The following is a 24247-nucleotide window of genomic DNA, read 5'->3' on the forward strand; positions in this document are numbered from 1 at the left end:
AGGTCTTCGTGGCAAACGAATCTGCTCCAGTCCGGAATCCCTGAACCATTACACCAACAACCTGATGACAGCTTTCGCATCCCGTAACTACCCTCCCGACCTGGTACAGAAGCAAATAACCAGAGCCACTTCCTCATCCCCTCAAACCCAGAACTTCCCACAGAAGAACCACAAAAGTGCCCCACTTGTGACAGAATACTTTCCGGGACTGGACCAGACTTTGAATGTGGCTCTCCAGCAGGGATACGACTTCTTCAAATCCTGCCCTGAAATGAGATCCATCCTTCATGAAATCCTCCCCACTCCACCAAGAGTGTCTTTCTGCTGTCCACCTAACCTTCGTAACCTGTTAGTTCATCCCTATGAAATCCCCAAAACACCCTCCCTACCCTCTGGCTCCTATCCTTGTAACCGCCCCCCGGTGTAAAACCTGTCCCATGCACCCTCCCACCACCACCTACTCCAGTCCTGTAACCCGGAAGGTGTACACGATCAAAGGCAGAGCCACGTGTGAAAGCACCCACGTGATTTACCAACTGACCTGCCTACACTGTGATGCATTCTATGTGGGAATGACCAGCAACAAACTGTCCATTCAGATGAATGGACACAGGCAGACAGTGTTTGTTGGTAATGAGGATCACCCTGTGGCTATACATGCCTTGGTGCAGGGCCAGCACATCTTGGCACAGTGTTACACCATCCGGGTTATCTGGATACTTCCCACCAACACCAACCTATCCGAACTCCGGAGATGGGAACTTGCTCTTCAATATATCCTCTCTTCCCGTTACCCACCAGGCCTCAATCTCCGCTAATTTCAAGTTGCCGCCACTCATACCTCACCTGTCTTTCAACAACATCTTTCCCTCTGCACTTCCGCCTCGACTGACATCTCTGCCCAAACTTTTTGTCTTTAAATATGTCTGCTTGTGTCTGTATATGTGTGGATGGATATGTGTGTGTGTGCGAGTGTATACCCGTCCTTTTTCCCCCTAAGGTAAGTCTTTCCGCTCCCGGGATTGGAATGACTCCTTACCCTCTCCCTTAAAACCCACATCCTTTCGTCTTTCCCTCTCCTTCCCTCTTTCCTGATGAAGCAACAGTTTGTTGCGAAAGCTTGAATTTTGTGTGTATGTTTGTGTTTGTTTGTGTGTCTATCGACCTGCCAGCGCTTTCGTTTGGTAAGTCACATCATCTTTGTTTTTAGATATATTTTTCCCACGTGGAATGTTTCCCTCTATTATATTAATATCATCTATTGCAATTTTATGTTGACAAGAGCCTCTATTTGTAGGCATTTACTAGTGAGCATTCATCCTGAAGTACAATATATGTAATCTGGTTGCTATCTAAAGCCATGGCTTGTGATAATTCTTGTTTTGTCAATTTTGTTTATGACAAGAGCTGCTCAGCTTCTAATGTACCATCATGTGATGTGACAAGTGTGTATGCTTACCTCATAAATATTTTTCTATTAATATTTTATTATGTTTGTAACTGGTTGTATACATTTTTAGGGCCCACTACTTCTGAAGACAATATTTTTACAAATATCGAAATCTAGGTCAAAGGGCTAATATATCTTTATTTGCAACTGGTTGGGTGATTTTTCAATCTCTGCAATGTTAATTAATGCTAAACATTAGTTTACAGTCAAAAACAGACAGCAGAACTGCTGAGACAGTACAGACAGGAACAATAAAAAAAATCAGAAAAATGTTTACTACAGTGAAACCTCTGTATAACGTTCCTCCATATAACGTTTTCCTCTTTGTTACATCAGTTTTTTTCGGTCCCGGCTAAAAGCCCATATAAACAATGTTAAATTTTCCTCTTTACTGTGTTTTCTCTATATTACAATTTCCTCCATGTAACGCTCATATTTTTGGAACCCTGGTCAATTATTTACCTCTTTATAACGTTTAAATGACTGGATGTAGACGCATCGTTTTCCGTTCTGTGGATTCACAGTTTGCACCGGCTCGGAAAGCCCACACTCAGCATATTTCATATGTCAGTGGCAGAACCTGGCCACATGACATGTGACGCACATTCTGCTTGCAATCTTTTTGGCACAATTTACTTTCACCCATCCACCTACTGGGCCCCATGTTTTAATTACAAAAAACAAATCATTTGATACATTGATCATTTGCAATGAATATCACATTACAGTGTTGTGAAAATTTAAAATGTCACCTATGGCACCATTTGTCAAAGCTGATTAATGGTATCCAAATCTTCAGTAACGCCCTATAATTATTATTTGGAAGCCTTCCTCTTTATAGTGTTTTCCTTTATACAGTGTTCAGAGTTTGTGGTCCCTTGAAAAACGTTATATAGAGGTTTCACTGTAATTGCTCTTTCATTGGTCTTGTGCCCTTCAGTGCTTTTGTTTCATCAGCCATATGATTAATCTACTGTTTTTGAAACATAGTGTCCTTGTGATGTTCACTTTGACTTGTCTCCTCTTCAGTCTAGTAAATAGAAAAATTTCTGTCTTTGTTCCAGTGTAATTTTATTTTTAAATGTTTGTATTGCATGGAATAGTGGTAGTTCATTTTCATTATCTTATTCAGTAAGATTTCATATTGAGACTAGTTTTCCTCAAACCTCTTTGCTGTATTTTTCACTTGTAGTTATTTTCCACGTAATTTGTTATTAATGACAGATCTTCCTGGTAGCAGATTATAGTTTGCACAAATCAGATACATGTGTCAAGGAAACTTGATTCTAATGAACTTGTTCACACTTGGAAGTAACACACATCAGACACATTTAACAAACAGAGATAAAAATATGATACAGCACAAAAACACCATCCTCTAACAAATATGAATGCCATGAAGAGTGTAATATAGAATTGTTATTCCTTCAGTTATTTTCTACATTTGTATGTAATAGTAGATTTTGTGTGAATATAGAACTGTGTTTAATAATGTATCTGTTTACATATGTACTTGGTAAGTAATAAATTTTAAGAGATCTACACTCAGTATTGATGCTAAAGAAGTTCATCATTGTGAGAATGTATTTTTGTACATGGATTTGTATTTTTGATAGTGTATATTGTTATATTGTGAATACCTTTATAGTGACAGTTTTATATGAAACTTTTGTACTATGTATGTTTTTAAGATGAATAAAGGTTGAAATAATTTTTTGGATAAAGCAATTAAGTTCTATAAGAAATATTTCCATGGACCACTCACATGAAGGTGAGGTGTGCATGCACACACACACACACACACACACACACACACACACACACACACACACACACACACACACACACACACACACACACACACACCAAGAGAGGGGGGAGAGAGAGAGAGAGAAAGAGAGAGTTTTGAATTAATTCAAAATATAAAATTTTAGCATTTTCAAACAGCTGTTGAGAATTTTCACGCATAGGGATTCTTCCTATTTTTGTTGTGTAGATGTACTGAATAGCTACATTATAACATTATAGTGCCACACATTGTACATAGTTGTATGCAAAAACAACAACAGGGAAGGATGGATTGCAACTCGTCACATAGAAGAGGCATTCAGTCACAGACAGGCATAATGAAAAAACTGCTAAAATATTAAGCTTTCAGACTGTCTTTCTTCTGGAATAGTAAACATGCACACATTCTCACAAACACAAATCACACACATGGCCACTATCTCCAGGTGCTGGAGACTGACTGTGACTGCATCTCACATCAACACCAGTCTGCCAGGGTGGGTGGTGCATGTAAGAAGGAGGCATGGGGAGGGGACAGGGAATAGTTTTGTTAGCAAAAAGTATGATATTGTAAAATAATGCTACAGTGATACCTACAGTTGAATAACACATTATTGTATAGACTGTGAGCCCTATAGTTAAACAATACATTATTATATATTTCTGTTACACTATCTGCAGATAGACCAAACAGTAATAAAATATCTCATTTGGTTAATAATCAAGATAATGTTCATCACTCCTGTGTTTATGGCTTGTGTCTTACAATTTATGGCAGTCTACAAATAATAATAATAATAATAATAATGGTTTATTTGTCCATAATAACTTTTACAGTCATGGACATAGTCAGTCAGTACATACATGAACAATAATAATAATTTAGTAGTAGAAATAAAGTACATACAACATTAAAAATCCTTGATGGAGAACAAGCATTTAACAATTAACAGCTGCTTTAATTTTATTTTAAATATGTTTCTTTTTAACATTTTTATGGTATTTGGCAGTCTGTTGTAAAAGAATCTTCCAGCGGAATATGGATTATGATCGGTTGCTTTTTTATTTCTGAATTTTATGTAGTAATCCTCTTTCTTCTTTGTATTATGACTGTGGATATCACTATTTATTATACTGTGCTCCATATTTTCTTTTACAAACAGTATAGTCCTTACAACATATAATGAATACGCTGTTAGTATATTATAGTTAATGAAGTATTCTCTACAGGATTGACATTTACTAATATTCGTTATTATCCTAATTGCTCTCTTCTAGGCTCTAAAAGCCCTATCCATGTATACCGTTGGTGCCCCGCCCCAAATCTCAATACTGTATTGTAGGTGGGAGTGTATAATACCAAAATAGATTTGTCTGAAGACTGGTGAAGCTATTATGCTAGAAAGGTGTTTTAGCAGGTAGGTATTACACGAGATTTTTTTTACACAATTAGCTGATGTGCTCCTTCCATGTAAGATGTTCAGCAACTATAATACCAAGGAATTTATGTTTATCAATTGTTTCAATTGATAACTCTGGCTCAGTATCCACTTGTCTTGATTTGTAATTTAGCATAAACTCCATTAGAATTGTCTTTTCCTTATTTAATGCCAATTTATTTTTAGTCATATATTCTGTGATAAGGCTAGTGTTCTTCATATTATTTGGCACTGCTAGCTGTTTTGTAGGGCCCCAACTTGTGAAGGAGGTGTCGTTGGCATAATTCACAAGGTCTGCATTTTTTTGGAATTATTATATCATTGATGTACACAGTGAACAGAAAAGGCCCAATAATACTTCCCTGAGGGACTCCACAGTTAAGAATTTTATAAGATGATTTTAATGTTTGTATAAGTCCCCCGGTTGTATGTTACAACTTAACACATTGTCTCCTGTCAGCAAGGTACGATCTTAACAAATCTAATGCCACTCCTCTGAGCGCATAACTTTCTAACTTATGTAGAAGAATGGAGTGATTTACAGTATCAAAAGCCTTACATAGGTCTAGAAAGGTGCCAATAACTTTGTTTCCATCATCAAGTTTATTCAATACTGCTTGAATGAATGTGGCTATGGCTGTTATTGTAGACTTGCCCTTCCTGAAACCGTGTTGAGAACTTTTTAATATATTATACTTAGAGAAAAATGATTCCATTTGATCAAGAAATAGCCTTTCCAACCACTTACTAAGTTCTGATGTCAAAGAAATAGGCCTATAATTTTGTACATAAGTAGTTCTTCCCTTTTTATGCACTGGTCTTACTTCAGTGACTTTTAACAAGTCAGGAAATGACCCCTGTCTGAATGAGCTGTTTATTAAATGTTGCAGTGGCTTTATTAACTCATTACTGCATTCTTTCAGAAATTTGGCTGGGATGTCATCCCAGCCACTGGATGTACTTGCTTTTAAGTTGGAAATGGTTCTCAGGATTTCCTGTTCTGTAACACACCTCAGGAAGAACGAATTACTGACATTACTGGGATTTAGCACCTACGGTGGGTTGATCACATCCTTTTTACTCATCTTATTAAATTGACCTATGAAACTCTCCCATACTTCTTTTGGGTCACTAACCAATTTTTCATTGCCTCTTATTATTATGTAGTTACACAATGCCTTGTCATTCCCCCCACTTTCCTTTTTTACTATGTTCCACACTGTTTTGCTAACATTACAGGACTGACTCATCTGTTCTACATACTTCTGTGCCTTTAATGTCTTAAGTGCTTCCCTATAGGTTTTTCTACAGGCTTTGTATTTAGACTGAAAGTACTGCAGTTTGGTGTCTTTAAAAACAATATATAGATCATTCATGTCATTCTTTAATTTCATCACATTAGGAAGGAGTTTAAGATTCCTGGAATTGTCAGTTTTCTTTAGTATTTTGACCCTTTGGCATACTTGATTTAGACAATGGGTTAATGTTGTATAAAATATTTCCCACTTTTCATTAATGTCTTCTGTTGCATATAGGCCTACCTGATACTAGTTTATGTGTGCCAGTTTTTCCTTTAATGCATGACAGTCAAACTTTCTTTTATAAGTAAATTCTTCCTTATGAGATACTATTTCTTTGTCAGTGTGAAGCTCTAGGACTAACGCACTATGATCTGAAGTGTGGTTCTCAACAGTTCCAACTACAAGGTCCTCCTTACTTAAGTTTGTAATAACATGGTCAATACATGTCTGAGAGTCACCTGTAATTCTTGTTGGTGTTGAATTCACGTGGTTATGATTATAGGACTGTAATATATCAATATATCTAAGGTAACTTACACTATTAGTTAAGGAGTCAATGTTCACATCCCCTACTATTATAGTCTGCTTTTTCTGAGGTGAGAGGTTATCAAGAAGTTCCTCTAAATGGCAAAAGAATTCTTCCATGTTACTGTTAGGGGATCTGTACAGGCTAACTATTATTAAACTGCTATATCTGAGCTTTATTCTTGTGGCAGCTATTTCAAAGACCATCTCACATGCAAGTTTATCTATCCAATCAATTTTTTCGCACTGGACATTATTTTTGACATAAATACCAGCACCACTACCTTTATGTTGTTCCCTACAATAGACACTGACAATTTTATATTTACTTAAATTAATGCTGCATAATTCTTTAGTTTTGCCCCCTAGTTCATTCACAAGATAAATATGAGGGCTACTAACACTTAGAAATTCGTCAATTTGTTCAATTTTATTGGTAATATATTAGACATTTTGCAATATTATTTTGATTTTACTGTGATTTGCGATGTTGTCAAGTACTTCACCTTCACGTATGTATGGTGAAGGGTGAGTTAGTCTAAAAAAGGTTCTGTCAGACTTCTTTCAGTTGTGAACAAACTGTTTTTATATATTAAGTTTTTCAGTTCGATTCCTTCCTTTATGATTAAATTTAATTTTTCACACAAATAGCGTTTACCTGCATAATTTAAGTGCAAATCTTCATTATAACTTCATTTCCATAGTAGAAGCCTGCTAACAGTCCACCTCTGTAGCTGAGTGGTCAGTGTAGATGGCTGCCACAAGGACATAGGTTCAATTTCTGGTATTGCCAAGGATTTTTTGTTGATGGAGAATTGGTACAGGGTGCACTCAGTCTTGTGATGCCAAATGAGGCATTGCTTGAATTACAAGTAGCAGCTACACATTCTGGAAAGTCGACAAAGTGGCTGGGAGAGCAGCTGATCACATGCCCTTTTATTTTGTACCTGAATTACACCACAAGATAGGGGTGACTTGGCAGCTGGTCAACATCCCTTCGGCCTTCATAACCTCAACAAAGAGGTTGTAAGCCCACTGTCATGCTAGTATCAGGTACAGAACAATTTTTGTTAGTAAGAAATGTACAGTGAAGACAGAAATGAAAACTTATCTCATTAGTGTGTAATAATAATATAATAATAATAATAAATTAGTTATGAAACCTTCAAAAAATTAAGGTAATTTACAACATTTTCAAATAATTCACCTCTAATTATTTTATTCCTGAATACTAACAATAACTATTACACATAGTTCACACAATCTGTAAGCTGTCTTCTGACATTCAATATAAATAACTAGTTTGCAGCAGTACATGTAAAATATCTTTCATTTTAATGGGTACTCTGAAAAGCTTTCTTTTTCATTTGAATGTTATTGACCTTTCAAATCAAGTCTGTAAGTTATTCTATTCTCTGTTGCTCATCTGTGTTCAGCCTTATTTGTTAATAGAGTCACCAATGTGATGTCAAATTGCACCAGGCCAGTGAGCCACATGAAATTATTGCTACTTTTATTTGACCGTGTGGTCACTCAGCAAACACACTTTAACAAAATGACAACTTTCATAACGTTTTAACTGAATTCATGCATATATTCAATAAATTCTTCTCATAAATGCTCAATGAATGCTTCTCATAAAAATAGATCAGGCGTAACAAAAGGAATTAGATTGTTTAACAGTAAAAAAAGTAAACTGCATATTGAGACAAAAATCAATCAAAACCTTGAGTTTTTTTAAATGTGTAATCACATATAAAAATTGGCAGAATACTTAAATTAACAAAGCATACTGCAAGCAACAGATTTATATAAAAAGGGAAAAGTTTAATCTATTATAAGAAGTGAAGTAGATAGTTCAATGGAGGAAAAGTGCCTCTTTAAACTTGTGATCAGTGGTGGTCCTGTTATTGACCCCGGTGCCAAATGTGAATCCTTCAGTGACTTCCTTATAAGCTGTAATAACATTAGTGGCTGCTCACCAACAAGTACAAATTGTAAAAAGACAGACAAAATTTGCACAGGTTTTAAGTTCTCCCAACTTTCAGGCTATGACATTACGGAAAGTAATGTCGCAAAAAAACATTTAAACTTGGTGAATTGGGATAAGGTTCTGCCTAGTAAAATGAAAGTAGTATGTCATAGAATTGGACATGTACTTTCTCTCATAATCAACCAGTCCTTTGATGAAGAATGTTTTTAGGGTTGACTAAAATATGCCTAAGTTCGCCCAATCCATAAAAAGGGCAAACAGGATAAATTGGAAAATTATAGATCTATCATTGTTACAAAGTTTCTCAAAATTGTCTGAAATTTACAAATAAAATCTGGAGGTGCAAACCAATTCCAAAAAAATACTGAGGGAGACCTGAAAAATACCTGAAAAGTAATTGCTATTTAGTGCAAAAAATTACTTGAATGCTAATAATGTAAAATACTATCTAAGAAACAAAGGAATTCTGGTGAGATCCTCTCCTGGAACTGCAGGTTATGTAGCAAGAGTAAGTTGATAGAGGAGCAGGAGCGTAAGATCTGTGCCCTTCAGGTGCAGTTGAAAAACGCACAGGAGGAGCTAGATAGGATGAGGAGGGAGAAGGGGGTTGGGGAATGGGAGCTGGCTGTTGGCAAGAGATATACTAGGAGAAGGAGATTTTCAGACAGTTTTACTATTGGTGTTTGCAATAGATATGACCAACTGTCAGAGTCTAGTGGAGAGGAATCTCTAGTAGCTGTAGATATAGGAAGTATGCAGCAGACCTCAGCAGTTACGATGGCTAGGACAGTTGCAAAGTCTAAGAGAAAGAAGAAGGTTCTGCTGTTAGGTAGTTCTCATGGTAGAGGTGTAGGCCAGCAGCTGCAGGAAGTGTAGGAGAGTGAGTACCAGGTCACCAGCATTGTGAAGCCTAATGCAGGATTGGCTCAGGTGACTGTTAACATAGTGGGGGTTATGTAGGGATTTTACTAAAGAGAATCAGGTAGTGATTGTGGGTGGGGCTGGTAATAGTATTGATAGGGATGGGGAGTATGACATAGATGATGACCTGGAAAAGATAGCCACTCAGACTGGCAACACGAATGTGCATTTCGTGGAACTGCTTCAGCGTCACGATCGGCATCATCTTAATACAGCCGTCAAGCGTAATAACATGAGACTTGATCAGCAGGACGTGTTTCACTAGACATGGCCTGCACCTCAACAGGTATGGAAAGGGGAGGTTGGCAAAGCTTATAGGTGACAGCATATGTGGGGGTGGTGGGATCACTCATGGGAAAATTCCTGTACTAGTGGGTGTTAGAGCTGCATCTTTTTTAGATTGAAGTCAGCTGATAGGTATTCCTGCTTAAGGGAAGTCTCTCTAACAAAGAAACCACTTTTGACAAAGCTTAAGTATCCGAGTAATGAGGGAATTAGTATATTTCATCAAAATGTACAAGGTATTAGAGATAAAGTTAGTGAATCGCTTATAGATGTTGACTCTGAAATTATTGGTATATCTGAACACTTCTTAAATAAGGAGATAATTCAGAGGATTCCTTTACCAGGATACAAGTTGGCTGGCAGCTTTTCTAGGAGCTCTTTGCAGTGTGGGGGAGTAGCCATGTATGTGAAAAACGGTATCCCATTTCAGTCAATAGATGTTTCAAAGTATTGCCCTGAAAAGGTGTGTGAATATTGTGCAGGTGTGGTTAAATTTAGTGGAGTCAAACTTCTAACTGTTGTTATTTATAGATCCCCAGACTTCGATTTCGCAACATTTTTGCTAAAGCTAGAGGAGGTTCTTGGTTCACTTTATAGGAAATACAAAAAGTTAGTTATATGTGGTGACTTCAATATTAATTGTATAAGTGATTGTGCAAGGAAAAGGATGCTGGTAGACCTCCTTAATTCATATAATCTTATGCAAACCGTATTCTTTCCAACGAGAGTTCAAGAGAACAGTAGAACAACCATAGACAACATTTTTGTTCATTCCTCATTACTAGAAGGGCATTCTGTTAGCAAAAAAGTGAATGGCCTTTCAGATCATGATGCACAAGTTTTAACTCTAAAAGATTTTTGTGCTGCAACACATGTTAAATACAGTTATCAACTTTTTAGGAAAGCTGATCAGTTGCTGTAGAGACCTTTGTAAACCTTATCAAGGAACAAGAGTGGCAAGATGTTTATAGTGCTGATACAGTAGACGATAAATATAATGCTTTCCTCAAGACTTTTCACATGCTCTTTGAAAGTTGCTTTCCATAAGAACGTTCAAAACAGGGTACTAGCACAAACAGGCAGCCTGGGTGGCTGACTAGAGGGATAAGAATATCTTGTAGAACAAAGTGGCAATTGTATCAAAATGTTAGAAACAGTCAAAATCTAAATGCAGCAGCCCATTACAAACAGTATTGTAAGGTGCTTAAAAAATTAATTAGGAAGGCAAAAAGTATGTGGTATGCCGATAGAATAGCTAAGTCTCAGGATAAAATTAAAACCATATGGTCAGTTGTAAAGGAGTGGCTGGTCTGCAGAGACAGGTCGAGGATATAGAATCAGTGCATAGTGCGAATGTCCGTGTTACTGATAAGTCACATATATGTACAGTATTTAATAAGCAGGTGAACTAAATAGAAACCTAGTCCCAACAGGGAATCATATAGCGCTCGTAGAAAAACGTGTTCCGGGACTGTTACCTGAAATGCTCCTCCATGATACTGACAAGAGGGAGATTGAGTTAATAATTAAATCACTAAAGACCAAGAACTCTCATGGAAATGACGGGGTATCTAGCAGAATAATGAAGTATTGTTCTATGTATGTTAGCTCAGTACTTAGCCATATCTGTAACTTTTCCTTTAGGCATGGTTGGATTCCTGACCGATTAAAGTACTCGGTAGTGAAGCCACTTTATAAAAAGGGAGACAGGGATAATGTTGACAATTATAGACCTATTTCTATGTCATCGGTGTTTGCTAAAGTTATCGAGAAGGTTGCATATACAAGGTTACTGGAGCATTTAAATTCACATAATTTGCTGTCAAATGTACAGTTTGGTTTTAGAAATGGTTTAACAACTGAAAATGCTATATTCTCTTTTCTCTGTGAGGTTTTGGATGGATTAAATAAAAGGTTGCGAATACTAGGTGTTTTCCTTGATTTAACGAAGGCTTTTGACTGTGTTGACCACAAAATATTACTGCAGAAGTTGGACCATTATGGAGTAAGGGGAATAACTTACAATCATTTCGCCTCTTACCTTAAGAACAGAAAGCAGAAGGTAATTCTCCTCAATATTGAGAGTGGTAGTGATGTTCAGTCCCAATGGGGCACTGTCAAGTGGGGCGTTCCCCAAGGGTTGGTGCTGGGGCCACTGCTGTTTCTTATTTATATAAATGATATGCCTTCTAGTATTACAGGTGATTCAAAAATATTTCTGTTTGCTGATGACACCAGCTTGCTAGTGAAGGATCTTGTGTGTAATATTGAAACATTATCAAATAATGTACTTCATGAAATAAGTTCATGGCTTGTGGAAAATAATTTGATGCTAAATCACAGTAAGACTAAGTTTTTACAGTTTCTAACTCACAATTCAACAAGAACTGATATTTCGATCAGACAGAATGGGCATATTATAAGCGAGACGGAACAGTTCAAGTTCCTAGGCGTTCAGATAGATAGTAAGCTGTTGTGGAAAGCCCATCTTCAGGATCTTGTTCAGAAACTAAATGCTGCTTTATTTACCATTAGAACGGTATCTGAAATAAGTGACAGTTCAACACGAAAAGTAGTCTACTTCGCATATTATCAGACGCTTATGTCATATGGTATTATTTTTTGGGGTAATTCTTCTGATTCAAAAAGGGTATTTTTGGCTCAAAAACAGGCTGCTCGAGCTATATGTGGTGTAAGTTCGAGAACCTCTTGTCGACCCCTATTCAATAGTCTGGGAATTCTGACATTGCCCTCACAGTATACATTTTCTTTAATGTCGTTTGTTGTTTGCAATATTAGCCTATCCCCAAAGTTAGCAGCTTTCACTCAGTTAATACTAGGCAGAAATCAAATCTGCATGTGGAATGCACTTCCTTGACTCTTGTGCAGAAAGGCATGTACTATTCTGCTACATCCATTTTCAATAAGCTACCACAAGAACTCAAAAATCTTAGCAGTAGCCCAAATGCTTTTAAGTCTAAACTGAAGGGTTTCCTCATGGCTCACTCCTTCTATTCTGTCGAGGAGTTCCTGGAAGAGCTGAAAAATTAAGCAAATTCCAGTGTTACAGTGTTGATTTTCTTTATTTAAACTTACGAATTGTCACCTGAATACGTTTCTTGTATTTCATTTTACCTGTTTCTACTATCGTGTTATAATTTCATGTATTGACTCGTTCCATGACCATGGAGATTTCTCCTTAATTTGGTCACATGAAACAGCAAATAAATAAATAAATAAATTACAGATATTGGCTGTGAGTGGGTGTTGGTTGTAATCAATGGGGAAAGCTGAAAATTTGTGCTGGACAAGGATTCAAACCCAGGTCTTCTGCTCACTAGGCAGAGGTTCTGACCACTGAGCCATCTGGACACAGTGGTCTTCGCAACTGCAGCAACTACCCTAGCACACTTTCCGTCAGACCCAAGTTCTTGACTTATCCACACACTACTAAAGTTGAGTCCGTTGCCCATCGATGTTGTGTCGCTTCACATGGTTTTGCATGCATAGGGTGTGTCCACCTGTCTTTTGTTTGACAACCTGCTGTTATATGGGAAATTAATATGAAAGTGTGGGATTATGTAGCTGTAGATGTATACTAAGGTACATCTGAAGATGAGACATGAAGTCTAAAAATCAATCACAGAACAAAACTTCCAAAACTATAACTATTTTCTGAAAGTATCTTATTATCATGAATTTCTTTTTGCATTGTGGAAAGATCAACATAGTCTAGTTGTTAATAATTCTTTTAATTTTTAAACATGTTTTTGCACTCTAGTGTTCTCTGAAACTTCATGCTCTTTTTCAACAAATGCATGAGTGGTCATGCTGCATCTGTAAAATCCATTGTGAATTTCTTATAGTAATCAGCCAGTCCCAAAAATGACTGTAATTGATTACTCATTTGAGGTGTTGGAAAGCTTTGTACAGTTCTCACTAACGCTGGACCATTCTTACTTCAGCGTGGCTAAATCACTTCCTTCAGAGCAAGATGATATTTCTCTATGTTAAGGATCAAGAGTGCTGATGCAGTCTTTCAGACGCTTCTCTCAAGCATTGCACATGTTCTTCCATATCCTTTGCAATCATATGCATCCTCAAGGTACACCATACACTATTTCAGTATTAAGCCTCTTAAAACTCCATACAACAACTGCTGACATGTGGCTAGTGTCTTTTTCACACCAAATGGCATTTGCTGAAATTCATAAAGGTCCTAAGAAAACACAAATGCAGTTTTTGTTTGGTCCTCTGGTAAAGCATCCAGTTGATGATACCCACTCATTGCTCATGGAAAAGTGTGTACATTATCCTAAATTGTCCAGGGTTTCCACCATATTAGGCATTAGATATGCAGCCATAATAGTACATGCATCGAGATATCTGTAATCGAAACAGAATCTTATTATTCATCCAACCTGATTTTTTTTTTTTTGAAACACAGGTGCACCCATGGACTAGCACACTCCATAATAATCCCATCATTCAATTGTTGGTTAAGGAATTCTACAATTTTAAGGAATTCTGCAATTATGGAAATATGGAGGTTTTGTCACGCGTAGATTAAGCGTACTGCACAGTCCAAAGATTAGATTTGTTGTATAAACATCATTATGGAAGTATGGAGGTCTTGCCTCATATAGATTAATTATACTGCACAATCCAAAGGTTAGATTTAATGTATGAACATCATGGTAAAGTTGACCTTAGAAACAAATGATAGAACTTGGGGGATTGTTCTTCAATCCAGGGAAACTTTAGTCTATAATTTATTGCTGTTAGGTTCATCCATCATGAAATACAGTTTATTAAGCTGCATGAAAAGTCATAAAGGCTCAGTCTGTATGATAAGGTACCATAAGAAACAGGGATACTACTTTGGGCCATTCATACACTCCATGTGGTGTGTTTCACGCAGATTGCGAATCATTAAGGTGAGCACTTCCTTACAGGTAGCCTGCTGAACGACTGAATGTGTTAACTTGCAAGTATCTATGGTTAATTGGCTGTTTAGGACATTCAAAATATCGGGTCGGACTAAATATCTTCTGGCTGCTTTTGGGTGTGAACGTGTAACAGAGACAGTCAGTAACATTACATAATTGATGTCAGCATATTTAATACAGACTTGGTAGCCATTTGGCCATGTGGCCTTCGCGTGGTAGGTATTTAGTCGAATTTTAATCAATGCTGCTTTTGTTGGCTAAACTAGTATCTTCCATTCCAGAGTAAAGAGTCTGACAAACTGAAACCTATCCATGCAGGTGGACTGATTGTTTAAAGGATAGTGAGATATCAACCCGCTCTGCCACAACAGAAATACCTGTAAATGTGTTTATGTGTTACAACTACTGAAAGAAAATAACAAATTACGTAAGTGAAATGTTTTTTGCACAGAAGTGTTGTACACATGTAAGAAGTAAACAGTGAATGAGTAGTGCCCACGTCAATTTAGGTGTTCTAGATAAGGATGATCTAAACACGACATATTTGCAACTGGTCATGTGCAGGCTGCCAGTGTAACTGCATTACGTGCAAAGGTGGAATATTTAGTAGGAGAAAAAGTAGTAATGGAGGAATTATTATTGGAATTCGAGGACCTATTTAATCCTCGTGGCCCATTGGCAGCAATCTGAGTGAGAATGGGGATCAGTCACTGGGTCACTGTAAGCCACATAGCGTGCCCCACCATATACAACTGGCAATGCAAGAATTTGTCAACCAGCAATTAATTGATGGCATAATTGTGGAAAGTACTAGCCCATGGGTGCACCTGTGTACCTAAAAAAAATTTCCTGAGGATGAAGAAATATTAATTCTGTTGTGATTGCAGGTATGCGAATGCCTGTATGGCCAGTACTGAATATCACAGAAAACCTGGACAACCTGAACTAATGTAGATATTTTTCCACAATAGACCTAAGAAGTGGGTAACATCAATTGGAAGTAGGTACCTATGGATGGAACAAATATTGCACATATGGTTCCTTGGTGTCATTACAAGTATCAGTGAACACTGTTTGGTTTGAAAACTGCACCAGCCACATTTCAGCTGTTGTTGAATGGAGTTTTGAGAGGATTAACACTATAACAGTGTTTTGTGTAACTTGATGTTGCATTTTATTGCAAAGGATGTGGAGGAATATGTGCAAGGGTTGAGAGAAGTTTTTAAAAGACTGTGTCAAACACTTTTGATTCTTAGCATGGACTAGTGTCACTTTGCACAGAAGGAAAAGAATTACCCAGCATGGAGCAAGAATGGCCCATGGTTCGTGAATGCTGTACAAAGTTTTCCAGTGCCAAGGGTTTACAGTTGTTTTTGGTAAAGGCTGATTACTATAGGAAATTAATAATGGAATTTTGCAGATTTAGCATGGCTAGTTACACATTTGTTATAAAAGGGTGTGAAGCTACAGAGGACACTAGGGTGTGAAACTGTGTTTGAAAAACTGTAAGAGTTGTTAGCAACTAGTTCTGTGTTGATATTTCCAGATTACGAAAAGAAATTCATTTTACCATGTGATACTGATGAACATGTATTTGGTGGTGTTTTAAGTCAGGAAGTGGATGATCCAGTCACTTACGTATCATGGCAGTTGAATAAAGACAGAGAAAATTATTCTATCTTCAAGAAAGAGGTGTTAAGTGTAATATATGGCATTATCTGCTTTTACTGCTAATGATATGGGAAAAATTTAATGTATTGACAGGTTGCATAGAATTTAAATTGTTGTTGGGACTGAAGGATGTGCCAAATAGTCTTACACACTGGTAAGTAAAATTGAGTGAATTTCACTTCAAAGTAATTCGCATGTCTGGCAAGAAACACAGTAATGTGGATGGGCTTACCAGTAAAATAGATGTGATATAGACACTAGCTTATAGTGTTATGAAGTGAAGGAGAGCACAAGCTGCTGGCAGAGATCGCAAGCTATTCGCATTTTGCTGTTCACAATGGGATATTGTGTAGCACATTAAGGCCTGGACCTCACATGGTAGTGCCTGCCATACTACAAAAAGAAGCGATTGTATGTCATGTGTGTAAGTCATAGCCAGAAGCTACTAAGCATTTTGAGATGATCAGAATGTACGAGGGCAGTTCAATAAGTAATGCAACACATTTTTTTTCTGAAACAGGGGTTGTTTTATTCAGCATTGAAATACACCAGGTTATTCCCCACTCTTTTAGCTACACAACACTATTTTTCAACGTAATCTCCATTCAATGCTACGGCCTTACGCCACCTTGAAATGAAGGCCTGTATGCCTGCACGGTACCATTCCACTGGTCGATGTCGGAGCCAACGTCGTACTGCATCAATAACTTCTTCATCATCTGCGTAGTGCCTCCCACGGATTGCGTCCTTCATTGGGCCAAACATATGGAAATCCGACGGTGCGAGATCGGGGCTGTAGGGTGCATGAGGAAGAACAGTCCACTGAAGTTTTGTGAGCTCCTCTCGGGTGCGAAGACTTGTGTGAGGACCGAGCGAGGTGGCGCAGTGGTTAAACACTGGACTCGCATTCGGGAGGACGACGGTTCAATCCCGCGTCCGGCCATCCTGATTTAGGTTTTCCGTGATTTCCCTAAATCACTCCAGGCAAATGCCGGGATGGTTCCTCTGAAAGGGCACGGCCGACTTCCTTCCCCATCCTTCCCTAATCCGATGAGACCGATGACCACACTGTCTGGTCTCCTTCCCCAAACAACCAACCAACCAACTTGTGTGAGGTCTTGCGTTGTCATGAAGAAGGAGAAGTTCGTTCAGATTTTTGTGCCTACGAACAGAAGTGCTTTAAGCAAGATATTAGAATCATCCAAATGATTTAACTATTGATATTCATTTCATAAATCAAAGTAACTAGTCTTATGGATTTTTGTTTCTGTCTGACAATATTTCTCCTTTTTTCTGTTTTTATTACCTAAGGAGTAACTGAATCCACTTCCCCTTCTTCCCTTTTTTCCCCTCTCTCCTCCCTGATGAAGGAACAAAGTTCCAAAAGCTAGGAATGTAAATTTTCTGTTCTGTTTTGTGTATTTATCGGCTGTACTGAGCTGAGGTAAGTACTGGCCAGCCCCTCTATCTCTTTGTTAGTATTTGTTTCACACCTTTATATGAGATTTAATCATTTAAATTAATTATTTATATTTATAGTCTGACTTCTTGCCCATGGTGGGCTAATGGCTGTTCAAATGCCTCTGCATGCACTCTAATTAAACTAACCTTGTATTGAGGTACCTAAAGGAGTGACATGTGGAGGTCTGTAGTATATTCTGAGTTTTCTTGCTTAATACTGGTTCTTTAAACTTTGTTAAGTAAACTTTTACTGAATAGATAGGCTAATTTTGAGGATCTTCCAGTTCAGTTTTTCAGCATTTTAATGACATTTTCCCTTGAGTCAAACAAATCCCTTATCATTCCTACTGCACTTCCTTCTGTTAATTCAGTACCACTGGTTAGTCCTATTTGGTGTGGGCTCCGCACATTTCATCAGTGTTCTGAGATGGGATGTATGGATAATTTGTACACAGTCTTGTTTGTAGACTAGCTCCAATTACCCAATACCTTATGAATGCACCATAGTTGACTTACAACTAAGCCTATGTGATCATGCCATTTACTATCCCCACGAAATTTTACAACCAAGTATTTGTAAGAATTGATTGATTCCTGTAATGATTCTTTGATACTGCAGTTCTAGATGCTACATTCTTGCATTTTGTGATGTGAGCAATTTTAGACATTGTAATCTTACCCTCCCTCATTTCTTGATTTTCGGTCTTAAAAATTAAATCTTTCAATAAGCTCTGAGAGGAGTCAGATTTACAAATAACTTTTTACTTATCTTCTTTTCTCATTATTGGCTTCAATTTGTCTTGTCTAGGGGTTGATTCTTGAGGCTGAAATTTTTTGACTTTGTAGGTTCCAAATGACGTGGTAATGATGAAGTAAGCCTGCTGCGTAATTTCTATTTTTGTACTTTTTTTTTATTCTATCAAATTTTTCTATATCACACTGTCTTAACAATTTCCACTTTAAAACCGAAATTTCCATTGTTACTGCCAAACATAAAACCACATCTGATCACATCAGATGCATGCCTGCTACTACTCATTCTTCAGTACTAACAATACTCCACAGAGTTTACAAACTTTGTTGGCAGAAGAAGAATCTTCACCAAATTATATCATTGTTTTGTAAATAAATCCAAAAATAAATTTAATAATTAGTGTTACATTGTGCAATTAATAATAGTAATTTTAAGTATGCCAGGTATTTTGTAGTTTCATATGTTTCTAAAAGAAGAAGAATTTACACTGTAGATACAGAGTTAATGCATATTGATTGTAATAAAGTAATAAAATAATTTTTCTTTATACATTTTAGCCTGAAATATAATGCATCGTATACAAAATCATACGAAATTCCTTTAGGGAAACAGCTGAGATAATATTAACCTACACAAGATTAAAAAGTATTTTGGTTTTGATTACTTCTGTTCAATAACTGTTATGTTAGAGGAGGGTGTCCCTTTACAGCTTTATGACTTTTATTGAAGTAAGTCGTCAATTTTTTGCACTAATTTGGAATCTTGTCAAAAGTTACATGTATATTCGTGAAGGGTTTTTAGATAGTACTTCAGTATAGATACCTGCAGCATTTGTAAAAAGTTTAATGTTCCCATTGAACAGCAAATGTCTCAACATTTTTCCCTATGGCATGCCTAAAGTTGCTTCCACATCTATAAATGTCTTTCAGTCTAAGAAAACATGGTGCATCCTATCTAAAAAGTATTCCTTAATTTAGTCATCAACTTCATTTGGCACACCAAACAATCATACTTTTGTTAAGAAGGATTGATGTAGTACCAAGCCCATTGAAACTTGCAAATCAATAAATACAGCCTCCCACAGACTGCCTTGATGAATAAGTTTCAGGATGTTGCGTAAGAAAAGCATGACTTGAATTTCAAATGACCTTTCTTTTTCTTCCATTGCTGGTTAACATACAAGGGATAATTGTGTTTGTGACACCTCATAAAGTTTGAACTTGGAATCATGCCCTGGGGACTTATGCAATTTTATTAATTTTAGCTGTCTCTAAATGCCACTTGTACTAAGATCTGTATCACTCTGTTCTGTTGTGGTGCAAGAATTAAACTGGGGCAGTACTCCTGTATCTTGCTTTGTGCTGCAGTAATCATTGTTTTTACAACTGTTCATGGGTACTGATACCAGTTTCGATGTCAGATATATCTCTTGGACAAAATATATTTCTATTGTGAGTGTTTCTCAAGTATCTGCTCTGAGAAGTTTTCAGAGAAAGCTTTTGGTATTGTTTCACAGGATGTCTTGGTACACCCACCACATAAATCCAAACCATCAATACCTTTGTTTGGATGTTGTAACTGAATGTCACTATAAATAGAGCCAGACATCTATGGTAGCAGAAAATGAAGTTTCTGCTATGGTTCTCTATAACACAACAGTAGATGCATGCCAACAATATCTAAACATACACTGTTGTGACAGTGTTGCAGTAGAACATAAATGTGGCATACAGTTTAAAAGCACAATTATCATTTATTAACACAGAATAGTGACAATAAATGTACTTAACTGTCTCGAAGCTTGATGTGAGGCACTTCAAGTTCTGTATCTAATACAATGGAATCCAAATAACTGTGGTGTCTTGTGGCAGTTCATGATTTACTCACTACATCTGAAATTACTTTGCAAACACTTTCCATTAATGGTCCTATTGTAGCATAAATAGGGACTGCTATGTTGTAACTATAACCACTGTAGAATTTCATGGTTTTCTGTAGAAGAAACATAACTGTATTGGCTTGTGAAAGGAAATGTTGGAACTGAGCTGCATGGTAAAATTGCCAGAAATGTGTCAGAGCTGTGATGGAACTGACTATGTGTCAGTGGTACATTGCCTTTTTTGGAGCTCTGTCCACACCCATGCTTCATGCAAGCAAAGTAGTCCATGGTTGACAGTACTCTCAATGGTGCCTGTGAAATGTTACACCTCATTCTTCATATGATTCCAAGAACTAATTTAGCTTATCTTTCACATGACACCAAAGTTAATTCAGGTTGCTTAATTAAATGTTGTATGATTAGATAGGACCACTATAGGTAATTTCACCTTTTGAACACTTAAATGTAACTTTCAGTAACATTATTTCAAAGTACTCAACAATATTACATCCTTCCATTGCTAGGAACATTTATAAGCAGTTAGTGTTATTACATCTGGAACCATTCAGGTTTGAACAGTCAAATAATGAAAGAGGCACCAAAAATACTGTTTGTACAAACTCTGATTAACACACTGTTAGTTACTCTGCAACTGCTAATCATAAAAATACTTACTTAGTAGTTACTGAAACTGAAATCTTGGCAATTATGTAAACAAAGTGATTAGTTGGGCTACTGTAATATTTATTGACATTCTGTTCACACCAAAAAGTAATGTACATATTAGGAAGATTTGGGATGGAATAGTTTCTGTGCAGTTAACAAAAATGAAGTCAGCATTGTTTATTTGAATAATTTGACCTATTTTTCCATGAAAACAACAGATATGTATTTGATCTTGTATCCTTTTGCATGCATTCCAATTGTAACCACCAACTGATAGATGCTATTTTCCTTGACTTCTGGAAGGCGTTCGATACAGTTCCGTACTGTTGCCTGATAAACAAAGTAAGAGCCTACGGAATATCAGACCAGCTGTGTGGCTGGATTGAAGAGTTTTTAGCAAACAGAACACAGCATGTTGTTATCAATGGAGAGACGTCTACAGACGTTAAAGTAACCTCTGGCATGCCACAGGGGAGTGTTATGGGACCATTGCTTTTCACAATATATATAAATGACCTAGTAGATAGTGTCGGAAGTTCCATGCGGATTTTCGCGGATGATGCTGTAGTATACAGAGAAGTTGCAGCATTAGAAAATTGTAGCGAAATGCAGGAAGATCTGCAGCGGATAGGCACTTGGTGCAGGGAGTGGCAAGTGACCCTTAACATAGATAAATGTAATGTATTACGAATACATAGAAAGAAGGATCCTTTATTGTATGATTATATGATAGTGGAACAAACACTGGTAGCAGTTACTTCTGTAAAATATCTGGGGGTATGCGTGCAGAATGATTTGAAGTGGAATGATCACATAAAATTAATTGTTGGTAAGGCAGGTGCCAGGTTGAGATTCATTGGGAGAGTCCTTAGAAAATGTAGTCCATCAACAAAGGAGGTGGCTTACAAAACACTCGTTCGACCTATACTTGAGTATTGCTCATCAGTGTGGGATCGGTACCAGATCGGGTTGATGGAGGAGATAGAGAAGATCCAAAGAAGAGTGGCGCGTTTCGTCACAGTGTTATTTGGTAACCGTGATAGCATTACGGAGATGTTTAGCAAACTCAAGTGGCAGACTCTGCAAGAGAGGCACTCTGCATCGCGGTGTAGCTTGCTCGCCAGATTTTGAGAGGGTGCGTTTCTGGATGAGGTATCGAATGTACTGCTTCCCCCTACTTATACCTCTCGAGGAGGTCACGATTGTAAAATTAGAGAGATTCGAGCGCGCACGGAGGCTTTCAGACAGTCGTTCTTCCCGCGAACCATGCGCGACTGGAACAGAAAAGGGAGGTAATGACAGTGGCACGTAAAGTGCCCTCCGCCACACACTGTTGGGTGGCTTGCAGAGTATAAATGTAGATGTAGATGTAGATAACATTTTCTGTAATTTTGAATTACTCATGTGATTGTAATTAATAAATTATTGTATGTAACAATGTCCAACTGTCAGGAAATGTATATAAGACCCATGAGAAACTGCATGAGACAGCCAATATCACATAAGATTTTGATGAGGACTCTGTGACATAATAAATTGTACACATGAAACAGCAACTGTTTTTACACCATTATTGAGAACCATGCAGTTTTCCAGCCTGTTTTCACTTAACAAACTTCCAGGAAATAGCATCTGCAGTGAAGCATCAAGAGCAAGATAAGTTGATAACGTTAATTATTACTCTGAATATACTGAGTTACACCCAGCAGATTACAAGAACTTTAGTTAAAGCTACCATTAACATTATGAAATGATGATTAACTTTTAATTATTTTTGGTGTGTGTGTAAATTCCTAAGGGACAAAACTGCTGAGGTCATTGGTCATCTTTTTGGTACAACATTCTTTTATCCCTAACAGTGCAGTTAAGATCACACCTGGCAACATGTTGGCAGATGGTAGCGACCCACCGCAGAAGCAGCACAGTGGCAGCAGTCTCATGTTTTAGTCTGTGAACATTTTGAGCTATGTTGAACACAGTATGCCTCCCCAGGGAGCGGGCCTCATCAGCGTCCTGCTTCTGCACTTGTCGGTGTGCAAATTTAGTGCTGCACTCATAATGCTAGCCCTGCCATTTGCCCGTGGCAGCTTGGGAAACCTACTCAAAGTCATGATGAGGGAGCTGCTGCATTTTCCATTTCAATGTGCATTGGCTGTCTCTGAGGTGTGAGGCACAAGGTCAACTTCCATCAGCTCATGTGGGGTGGAGGAGGTGGGTTCGGAGGCTGCTAGCTGCATCTGAAAGTTCCCCAGATGGCTGTGGTGCATACAGATCTTGTTATGAGTAGAGTGTGGTGTGATTTGATTTTTATGGTCCACTGCAACTTTTAGCAAATATATAACTTGGGGCAATACATTACCAAGCTGCTCTGTGCCTATGTCTGGCACCCATGTCTTTTCCCCATTTGGACATTGCATTGTGTGCTGGATGATTTGGTTTTAAAAAGTTTTGTTTCAGCTGTTGTCAAGCTTGGCTTGTCGATGCACAAGTGGCTTTAAAATTGACATTAATGTTTGATGCAGTCTTCCATGTAGTTTCTTAGTTTGAGAGTATACCCCATTTGCAGAGGCTCTATACTTTGAAAGGAAGATCAATAAAACATTGTTGTTACTGTACATTTCATCATGTGTTACTTGAAGTTTGTGTGAATCCTACAGTGAGACCATTGAACTCAGGATGAAGCAGTGCAGTACTAAAGCGTGAAATCCTGTTGGATTCATAAAATAACTGAAATTCCTGAGAAGAAAATTGAGTGCCATTATTAGTGACAATAGATTTCAGCAATCCTTCAACAGAGAACAGATCTGAAAAAGCCCAAATAGTCTTTGTTGAAGGTATCAATGACATCTGTATAACATACAGAAATTTTGAGAAAGCATTGACAAGGATAAGCCAGTACCTTCCATGAAATGGTCCTGCAAAATCAATATGCAGGTGTGATCAGGGTTGTGATGCCTTTGGCCATGGAAAATATAGTTAAGTCACAGCTGAATGGTATTTTTTGGCGGAAGTGGCATTTAGCCAGAATTGTGTCAATATCTTTATCAATATTTTCCCAGGAGCAATGATCTCTCGCAATGTGTTTGGTAGCATCTGTAATACCTTAGATTTAAGCATCAAAGGAATAACCAATCATGTCTTGCCTGATCCTGCATGTTCCAGTGT

The sequence above is a fragment of the Schistocerca piceifrons genome, chromosome 2 (assembly GCF_021461385.2).
Source record: "Schistocerca piceifrons isolate TAMUIC-IGC-003096 chromosome 2, iqSchPice1.1, whole genome shotgun sequence".
NCBI lineage: Eukaryota > Metazoa > Arthropoda > Insecta > Orthoptera > Acrididae > Schistocerca > Schistocerca piceifrons.